Below are 11296 nucleotides of genomic sequence, written 5' to 3'. Positions count from 1 at the left end.
ATACGAAGGAGCTGAAGATAAGCTACGAATATTCTTAGCACAATGCGAAGGATATTTTGCTGTTAAGGGATATGGAGATCAGTACGACGAAATCAAGATTCCATATGTGGAATCCCTGCTCGGAGGACTCGCGGGGCAATGGATCATGCCTTTCCAAGATTGAAGAAAGCAGAGGGAATGGGTCACATATGAAGAGTTCAAGGTGACACTCTTTGAACAATTTGGAGATCCCAACGCCAAAGAAACAGCAAGACGAAAGCTAGAAAAACTCCAGCAAGGAAAACAAACATTCTCAGCATATTGGAACGAATGTTGACTATTGGAATACGAGGCCGAGTTTGATGATGCGACTCTCTATATCATCCTCGTGAGAAACTGTAGTAGGAGACTCCGAGAGGCATAGGGAATCTCTGACCTGCACTATATGACAGCTGAACGATTTGCAAGATGGGCAATCAACAAAGAAAGCAAATAAAACATGGTTCGGAGCAATTCGGAAAATACTATAGCGCACAGAGTGGTCCAATCATCCAGGAATGTGGACGGGACCTTCAAACCTCAAGCACCTCGAGGAGAAAGTCGAGCATTACCACCAGGCGAACCAATGGAGTTAGACAAGTCAAGAGCAGGACCTGCTCTGAATCGGTCTAAGGAAGAATACGCCAGAAGGGTGAATGGGAAACTATGCCTAAGGTGTGGAAAAGCAGGGCATAGGATACGAGAATGCAGAAGCCGACCGGACAACGGATACCAGGGAAACTGAGCTATGGGAAATAATCGTTTCCAAAATCAGAAAAGGAGCAATATCTGCGAAATGATAGCAGAGGATTCACCGGCGGAAAACGAAGAGGGTTCCCAGTAAACGGTAGTCTGGGAGACCCAAGATGTGGACCTGGAAAACCCATCAAATTAGCGAACTACTACACGGCACTACACACGCAAAGAGGAGAAGAAGATGGAGATCATGTGATGATCAAAACGAAGATATACAACAGAGAAAGCAAAGAAACAACAATATATGCAATGCTCGACTTGGGGGCCACTGAAGACTTCATCGACAAAGAAATATGCGACAAATACGGCCTCCACACCAAACAAGCGAAGAAAGCAAGACAAGTCTACTTAGCGGATGGAAAACCAAGCGCTATGGGTCCTATAACCCATATGGTGACAGTACCTATGGACATTGAGAGCCATAGGGAAATGGCAACCTTTCAAGTAGCAGATCTGAAGAACCATGAGATAGTCCTAGGGATGCCATGGTTACGGAAGCATAATCCAACAATCGATTGGAATGAGAACAAGATGACCTTTATAAGCGAAGCTATGTGCGACACGATGTCTCAACAGTTCACCAGTGGTCTACTCAACACCGATACGAGAAGCGGAAGAAGAAACCTTGCATGCAAAGTTCGCCGAGATGCGGCAAGACAAGAGAGTCCAGATACAAAGGCTGGACCAAGAGGCAAAAGTGCCTACCAAGGGTTCCAAAGGAGCAGCAGGACACGACCTGTATGCCAATGAAGGAATCAAGATACCTGCCAATGGGCAGGTGACGATAGCAACGGGAATAGCCATTGGACTTCCTGAAGGCACCTATGGACGTATAGCACCAGGCAGTGGTCTAGCAGTCAAACACCGACTCATGACCATGGCAGGGGTGATCGATGTCGACTATACTGGTGAAATCAAAGTGGTCATGGCCAACCTAGCACAAGAGGACTACCAAGTCCAGAAAGGTGATCGAATAGCACAGTTGATAATCGAAACAATCAACAAAGAGGATCTGCATGAAGTAGATCAACTGGAAGAAACCATAAGAGGAAACAAGGGATTTGGAAGTACAGACCAAAACCAGCTCGATACAACAAAAAGAAATGAGATCAAAGAGATTACAGCACAAGCCTTTGGACGATATTATTGAAGAGGAGATACAACAGGAATTCTCAAATGGACATCCGAAGACGAAAAAGTGGTTCTAGCAAAAATCCACATCAGCATAGAGCTAGCAATCCAGGACAAGAAATACCAAAGCAAAAAAGGATGGAAAGAATTAGTTCCAAAAGAATATCACCAATTCACAAATCTATTCCAAGAAGAGGAAGCTACGGAGCTACCACCTCGAAGACCAGGAATCGACCACAAAATTCAGCTGGACAAAGACGAAAAAACGGAAAAGACAAAAGAGATTCCCTTTAAGAAGTTATACCCCCTAGGGGAAGCAGAGCTCGAAGAACTTAGGAAGTATATCGAGCAAAACCTAAAAAGAGGATGGATCCTAGACTCTTTCGCGTCAGGAGGATCCGCAATACTATTTGTCAAAAAGAAAGCCGGAAAAATGAGACTCTGTGTGGACTACAGAGCCCTCAATTCAGTTACCAAGAAAGACCGATATCCACTACCCTTGATTGGGGAAGCACTGGACAGACTACGATTAGCAAAATACTTCACTAAACTCGACATCAAAGACGCATACCACAATATACGCATCAAGGCAGGAGACGAATAGAAGACTACATTCGCCTCAAGATACGGAATGTTCAAATACTTGGTTATGCCCTTCGGGCTAACCAACGCACCGGCTTCATTCCAGAGATGGATCAACAAGGTACTTAATAAGTACCTCGACATTTGTTGCATCGTATACTTGGACGATGTACTCATATATTCGGAAAACATACAACAACGCTAAAAAGATATCAGCAATATCATGGTGGCAATACAAGGATCAGGAATGAAGATCAAACCAACAACATGCGAATTCCATAAGGAAGAAACAGAATACCTTGAATTTATCATCAATCGAAGTGGGGCCAAGGTCGACCCTGTTAAAACAGCAGCCATATGGGATTGGGCCAAACCAAACAACAAGACAGATGTTGAATGCTTTATGGGGTTCTGCAACTTTTATTGAAGGTTCATAGAGGGATTTAGCAGGCTTGCAAAATCACTCTATAACGTTACAAAGAAAGACAAGAAATGGGAATGGAGAGAAAACGAACAAAAAGCATATGATGCAATAAGAACGCATCTAACATCGGCACCCATACTCGTTCATTTCAACCCAAACCGAAAAACAATGATCGCAACGGATGCCTCAAAATATGTATGCTCAGGCATACTATTGCAACAATGCAATGATAGAAAATGGAGGCCAGTGTCTTACGGATCCAAGACAATGACCCCTGCGGAGTGCAACTACGATGTTGCAAACAAAGAACTATTTGTGATAGTTCAAGCATTAAAAGAATGGAGGAGATACGTTTCGAACAACGACCATCCAGTCCGAGTTCTAACTGACCACAAGAACCTGGTCCCGTTCATGACCACAAAAGAACTGAACGACCGCCAGATAAGATGGATAGAACACCTCAGCAAATACAACTTCAAAATCAAATACCGACCAGGAAAAGAGAGCGGAAAGCCAGATGCTCTCACGAGGATTGCAAGCGACAAACCACAAACAAAAGAAGATGAAAGAATCAGACAAAAAACACGAACTCTATTACCAAAAACCTATTTCGAGGCAATGGAAGTTATCCAATTCACATCAAAGGAGGAAAGAGGAATTGAGAACGCAAATAAGAAAGACAAGACAATCTAGGCAATAAGAGAAGCCTTGGAAGAAGGCAAAAAGGAAATAAAAGGAATTGCACTGGGGTTATGCCAATGGAAGGACGGAAATAGGTGGTACTATGGAAAACAATGGATCTCGGAAGAAGAGAAGATAAGGACAGATATCAGACGACAACACCATGATATCCGAACGGCAGGACACGGAGGAATGGCTAAAACCACTGAATTCATTACGAGGTCATTCTATTGGCCAGGACTGCGTGAAGACGTCAAACGATATATCAAAAACTGCGACATATGCCAAAGAACGAAAATGGCTAAACACGCACCAGATGGACTACTAAAATCAAACGAAGTTCCCAAACAACCATGAGAAACAATTTCTATGGATTTCATCACGGACCTACCAGCATCAGAAAATTGCGATAGTATCCTGGTCGTGGTGGATCGCCTGACCAAAATGAGCCATTTCATTCCTGTAAGAAAAGATATCAACACGAGGGATTTTATACAAACCCTCTTTAGAGAGGTCTTCCGACTTCATGGCCTATCCAAGAATATCATCACCGATCGAGGAACACGATTCACATCGGGACTATGGAAAAAAGTAAGCGGAGAAATGGGAATACAAAACAGAATGAGTACAGCATTCCACCCACAAACGGACAGTCAAACAGAACGAGTAAATGCAATGCTCGAACAATATTTAAGGGCTTACGTCAACTATCAACAAGATATTTGGTACAAGCTGTTATCAATGGCCGAATTTGCATACAACAATGGAAAGCAAGAAACGATCGGCACAACACCATTCTTCGCGAATTATGGACAATATCCACAACGTCGGACCACATATCATACGATTAATGATGTGATACCAGAGAAATCAGATATGAGAAAACTACACGAAACCTTACAATACGAGATAAGTCAACCACAACAACGGCAAAAAGAACAATACGATAAGCACCGAAGACCAGATCCGAACATACAACCGGGAGATATGGTATGGCTAATACCACGCAATATCCATACGACACGACCATCAAAGAAACTGGACTACAGGAAAATCGGACCCTTCAGGATATTGGAAAAAGTGGGCAGCCGAGCGTATAAACTCGACCTTCCCCCCTCAATGCGAATACATAATACATTCCACATCTCACGTCACGAATTACACATCGACAATAGGTTTCCTTCCCAAACACTTATTCCTCCCCCTCCGATCGAACTCGACGGAGAACGAGAATACGAGCTAGACGAAATAGTCGATTCCCGCTTCTTCCACAGTCACCTCCAATACCGAGCCAAGTGGACAGGATATTCTCCAGAACACGATAAAACCTGGTACTTTGCACACAACTTCGAAAACGCACAAGATACCATCTCAACCTTCCACCAGCGATACCCAGGCAAGCCCAGCCCAGGCGACGATCACGTTCAACCAAGACAAAGGCGAGGGAAAGACCCCCACGCCATTGCAGCAACACAAGGGCTGGGGCGATAGCCCACGCCAAACTACACCCACCAGCCCTGAATACTCATTCATGGGGCCAACCGACGAAGAACTCAAGGAAAGGGAAAGACAAGACCAACATAACGCCATGTCATGGACGGTAGGCTGCGATGACGGTTACCAAACACACTTTGGCGACAAAGAAGGATCGGGATGGTTCTCGAGGGAATGTTGAAAGCGTGGCCCACGTCCAGACCACATTCTGAAGCATTGGCAACAATGCTTCAGAAATGGGTGCAGGATGCACAGGGCACAGAAAATATCTGCGGGATTCTACCAGCAGAAGGATGGAAGCAGAAAAGAGTTGGAAGGAGAAGATGCCAGAAAGGCATGGGCCGCGAGGACATAGTCCATGGAAGGGGGGGCCCAAAACTCCACCGCAGACACGGAACCCAATGTCAGGAGCCTACACAGACAGATCTGGGGACTCCGAGAACAACTGAGCCAAGCCAAGGCCACAATTTCGGCAAACGACAAAACGATCGCAGAGCTTAGACAGCTGAACGACAATCAGCGGCACACAATTTAGATGGCGAATCTGACTCTGGAATCAGTAAGGGTCAGATGGAGGATGGCAGACGAAAAGTTCCACAAGCTGTGAAGGACCCTGCGCTTGGCAGGACGGGAACTATTAAAACTGGGAGAAAAGGCCTGATGGGACTCAGGCTTAGGAGGAGGGGAGCTAATATCACGAATGTGGCTTGGCAAGGAAAGGGTTTCCACGTGACCCATAGTTATGAGTCACAGGTACGTTGTTGTTTCACACATATGACTCATTAGGGTCATATGATTTGTTATGTGTGGGATTTGTAATGCTTTCGCACATGGCTCAAGTATGAGTCATGGGACGTGCGCCTGACAAGTATGCCTTGCAAGTATGCCTTGCGGGTAAGCTTTGCGCATATGATTTATGTTTTGCACATGACCTCATAATGAGGTCATGGGTTTGGCGCATAGGACTCAGTCGAGTCATATGACTTGTTTATTGCGGTATGATTGGTTTATGGATTTTTGTACATGACCTCGTGTAACGATCCCCTTTTAGATAGTTAGTTCTTGGCGACGGGGAACGATACTTATCTTTTCTGTCTCCTTCTTTCTTTATCTTACGATAGCTTTAGGCCTCTACCTACGTTACTGATAGTACAAGACCTTTGTCTTCTATCGGAAACGGCAATCGTAAGCTTTCTCTAACTCATCTTCGTGACAAGTGCTTCTTGTCGTAATGATATTGTTGCAATAAAGATAAAGATCGTAAAGGTGTTTTATATTCGTTAAAGTAAGAAGTAGGAAAAGTACTTAGAACAAAGCGTGAAGAACCTATCTTCCTCGGCCGCATCAGCCTCCTTTTATAGTATTCTTCCCGCCTGTAGTCATGTGACCTAAAGTGGTCACATGTGCGAAACCAAATCATAACAAACTAATCATGTGACCAAAGTGATCACATGTTCAGAACCCATGACCTTATAGCGAGGTCATGTATAAAACCCCATAAACTAATCATACCGCAATAAACAAGTCATATGACTCGACTGAGTCATATGCGCCAAACCCATGACTTCATAATGATGTCATGTGCAAAATATAAATTATATGCGTAAGGCTTATCTGCAAGGCATACTCGCAAGGCATACTTTTCAGGCGCATGTCCCATGACTCATACTTGAGCCATGTGTGAAAGCATCACAAATCCCACACATAACAAATCATATGACCCTAATGAGTCATATGTGTGCAACAACAACGTACCTGTGACTCATAACTATGCGTCACGTGGAAACCCTTTCCTTGTTAAGCCACATTCGTGACACCTCGTTATAAGGTCATGGGTTTTGAGCATGTGATCACTTTGGTCACATAATTAGTTTGTTATGATTTGGTTTCGCACATGTGACCGCTTTAGGTCACATGACTACAGGTGGGAAGAATACTATATAAGGAGGCCGATGCGGCTGAGGAAGATAGGTTCTTCACAGTTTGTTCTATGTACTTTTCCTCGTCCTTGCCGTCGCTTCGCCCCGAGCGTTTCTTTCACCATCCTGATGGGCCTTGATGCCTTGGATTCTGGGGGAGATATCTGAGTTCGCTCAGTAGTTTCTGGGGTCTTTGGTGTTGAGGTCTGTTAGGTGTTGCGTGGCGGATAACTTGTTTGCATCTCGTTTCGTTGGGTTGGTTATCTCACGATACTAGCACTTCGAGCACTCATCACGGTCACATATGAGCCCCTTTCGGTAAAAATATCTACGGCTTCCTGTCTATCGTCCACTCTCAGGTTTCGCGTTCGATTGTGGGGATTGAACTTTGTGTTTGGGGGGATCACCCATGTCGTTCTTTGGGCCAGCTCATGTCTTTTGTTGGGTTTTAACGGAGTCCTTAGTTCTCGCGATACAAAACGCCCTTGGGTTAGACTGATGACCTTCCCAAGTATCAACTCGTCGTACCGGCCGCATCATTTCCTCAAGGGAGGGGGCCTGGCCGGCCCCTCCCTGCCTCATTACTTTATGTTTCTATGGTCAGAATCCTACGATGTTGTTTATTACTGTTCCCTTGGAAGTTTTGTCCTTGCGGCATATATGGTGGTTCAGTCAGGTGTCACCTCCTCACTACGGTGGGGATGGCTTTGACCCTGAAAAATCTTACCCCCTGGAGTGGTTTTTCTTTGCTGCCTGGGGTGGTGTGGGACGATTGGCTGCCAGACACTCACGTTGTCTGTGTGTTAGGGTGGTTCGGTTGTGGTCTGTGGTTGGCGGCTTCACCCATTGCAAGTGCGGCTTACCTTCCATTTGTCTGCTTTAGTTTCGCCCTCCCCCTTCCTGTCGCGTCAGTTGGGGATGCCTATTGCCAGTTGTTTGGTCTGTCCCTGGTGCTGGACCTGTGGGGCTGGCTTTGGCTGGCTCTGCTTCCCTTTTTCCCAGCTCAGTAGGACTTCGGTTCAGCTGGGTTGGATGGTGTGGCTGGTGCTGCTGCCTTCGGGGCTTAGTGCTGCCTCCTTTGTGGCTCCCGGCTTTGGCTGGTAGGCTCCCCTCGGCTATGTGGAGTCGAGGGTTGTGGCTCTGTTGGCGTGGCCAAGACCAGTGGCTGCCCGATGGGGTTGGGTATAGCTATCCTGTGACTATCGGATGGTTGATCTGTCTGAGGGGCTGAGGGGACTGGATGGGCTCTGTGGCGCCTGGTATGTGGGGCTTGGGGGGGGCTGATTGGGGGGGGAGAGGCATCTGCAAGCACCAGTCGGGCATACATCAGGTTGGGCGTTGTCTAATTAAGTGTTTCTGGCCTAATGGGGCGTTGGGTGAAGCTGCTGAGTGCTGTAAAGCTCCTCGATAACCCGGATGGTTGATGGCCACCTGTGCGGATAGTGGGTTGCGACCACCTGGTTGGACTTGTTTGGGTTCTGCATGCCGGGATTTGTGGAGTTTGTTTGGTTTCTTTGGTTTGGCAATGGGCATGGCTGGTGGGGGCAAGGCACCACGGGTGGGTGATAGGCCCCACTGACCGTTTCGGTCTGTCACCACCTCTATGTATTTCTTTTGTTTATGTTTTGTTTTGGGAGACAGGTAGCGGGTACAGGTCCTCCTCACCATTATGCTCTCCAGAGGCACTTGGCAAAGTGGGTTCATAGGATCGACGGACTGGCATGCGGATGCGTGTGGTGGACATGTTGGTCACCTCCTCTCTGCCATCGTGTCGCCTGTAGTTTATGTTTGTTTGGGTTGGTTGTTGGTTTTCTACTATGGAGGAGGTGTTGCGGGACGGTGTTCAGACCAGGTAGTAGTGATTTTATATTTGTTGGACAAGGAACCTGGTTGGGTTGGTCTTTTGCTCGGCTTTGGCTACGCTTAGTGCTGGTTGACTTCATCCCAGAGGGGCTACGGACTTGGACCGGGGCGGGCGCTAGGTTGTTTGATGGTCTTGTAATTAGTTTCTGTGTGGGCATGACTCGGGGATGGCAGGTGCGGGAGCGTAGACTTAGTCAGCTTCGGATTAGTGGTATACCGGTTAGCAGTATCCCTGTGCCGGCGGGAGCTCGTCGTATGCCAGTGTTGGCAGTACGAGTTTAAATAAAATTAGATTGACTTCTAAGTACTTTTCCTACTTATTACTTTAACGAATATAAAAGACCTTTACGATCTTTATCTTTATTGCAACAATATCATTACGACAAGAAGCGCTCGTCATGAAGACGAGTTAGAGAAAGGTTACGATAGGTGTTTCCGATAGAAGACAAAGGTCTTGTACTATCAGTAACGTAGGTAGAGGCCTAGAGCTATGGTAAGACAAAGAAAGAAGGAGACAGAAAAGATAAGTATTGTTCCCCGTCGCCAAGAACTAACTATCTAAAAGGGGATCGTTACACTCACCCTCCAATCAAACTGAAAGGAGAACCAGAATACGAGCTCGACGAAATAGTGGATTCCCGCTTCTTCCATGGTCACCTCCAATACTGAGCCAAGTGGACAGGATATTCGCCTGAATACAATAAAACTTAGTACTTCACACACAACTTTGAATACGCACAAGATGCCATCTCAACATTCCACCTGGGATAGCCAAGCAAGCCCGGCCCAGGTGACGATCACGTTCAACCAAGACAAAGGCGAGGGAAAGGCTCCCGCGCCGTTACAACAACACGAGGGCTGGGGCGATAGCCCACGCCAAACTACACCCACCCGCCCCGAATACTCATTCATGGGGCCAGCCGACGAAGAACTCAAGGAAAGGGAATAACAAGCACAGCATAACGCCATGTCGTGAATGGTATGCTACGATGACAGTTGCCAAACACATTTTGGCAACAAAGAAGGCTCGGGTTGTTTCCTGAGGGAATGTCGAAAACGTTGCCCACGTCCAGACCACGTCCTGAAGCATTAGCAACAATGCTTCAGAAATGGGTGCAGAATGCATAGGGTACAGAAAATATCAGCAGGATTATACCCGCTGAAGGATGGAAGCAGGAAAGAGTTGGAAGGAGATGATGCCAGTAAGGCATGGGCTGCGAGGACGCGGTCCAGGGAGGGAGGAGCCCAAAACTCCTCAGCAGACACAGAACCGGACGTCAGGAGCCTACACAGGCAGATCCGGGGACTCTGAGAACAACTTGGCCAAGCCGAGGCCACAATTTCGGCAAACGACAAAATGATCGCAGAGCTAAGACAGCTGAAGAATAATCAGCGGCACACGATCGAGATGGCGAATCAGACTCTAGAATCAGTAAGTGTCAGATGGAGGACGACAGATGAAAAGTTCTACAAGCTGAGAAAGACCATGTCCTTGGCAGGACGGGAACTATTGAAACTGGGGGAAAATGCCTGATGGGACTCAGGCTTAGGAGGAGCGGAGCTAATGTCATGAATGTGGCTTGGAATAAAAGAGGTTTTCACGTAACACATGGTTATGAGTTACAGGTATGTTATTGTTTCACACATATGACTCATTCGGGTCATATGATTTATTATGTGTGGGATTTGTGATGCTTTCCTACATGGCTCAAATTTGAGTCATGGGACATGCGCCTGGCGAGTATGCCTTGTGAGGATGCCTTGCAGGTAAGCCTTCCGCATATGATTTATGTTTTGCACATGACCTCATTAGGAGGTCATGGGTTTCACGCATATGACTCAGTCGAGTCATATGACTTGTTTATTACGTTATGATTGGTTTATGAGTTTTTGTACATGACCTCGCTATGAGGTCATGGGTTTTGAGCATGTGATCACTTTTGTCACATGACTAGTTTGGTATGATTTGGTTTCGCACATGTGACCACTTTAGGTCACATGACTATGGGCGGAAAGAATACTATATAAGGAGGCCGACGAGGCCGAGGAAGATAGGTTCTTCACGCTTTGTTCTAAGTACTTTTCCTACTTATTATGTTAAACGAATATAAAACAACTTTACGATCTTTATCTTTATTACAACATTATTGTTATGCCAAGGAGGGCTCTTCATGAAGAAGAGTTAGAGAAAACTTACGATAGGCGTTTCCAATAGAAGACAAAGGTCTTGTACTATCGGTAATGTAGGCAGAGGCCTAGCGCTATCGTAAGACGAAGGAAGAAGAGGAAAGAGAAGAGAAGTATCGTTCCCTGTCCCCAAGAACTAACCATCCAAGGAGGAGGGATCGTTATAGCGGTAAGGATATTGAGGTAGTAAGATTACATTCATTGCCACCAGAACTCATTCCGAAGTATACCAGAATATTAC

This window comes from Tuber melanosporum (assembly GCF_000151645.1).
Source record: "Tuber melanosporum whole genome shotgun sequence assembly, scaffold_184, strain Mel28".
Classification (NCBI taxonomy): domain Eukaryota; kingdom Fungi; phylum Ascomycota; class Pezizomycetes; order Pezizales; family Tuberaceae; genus Tuber; species Tuber melanosporum.
This window is presented reverse-complemented; position numbering follows the sequence as displayed.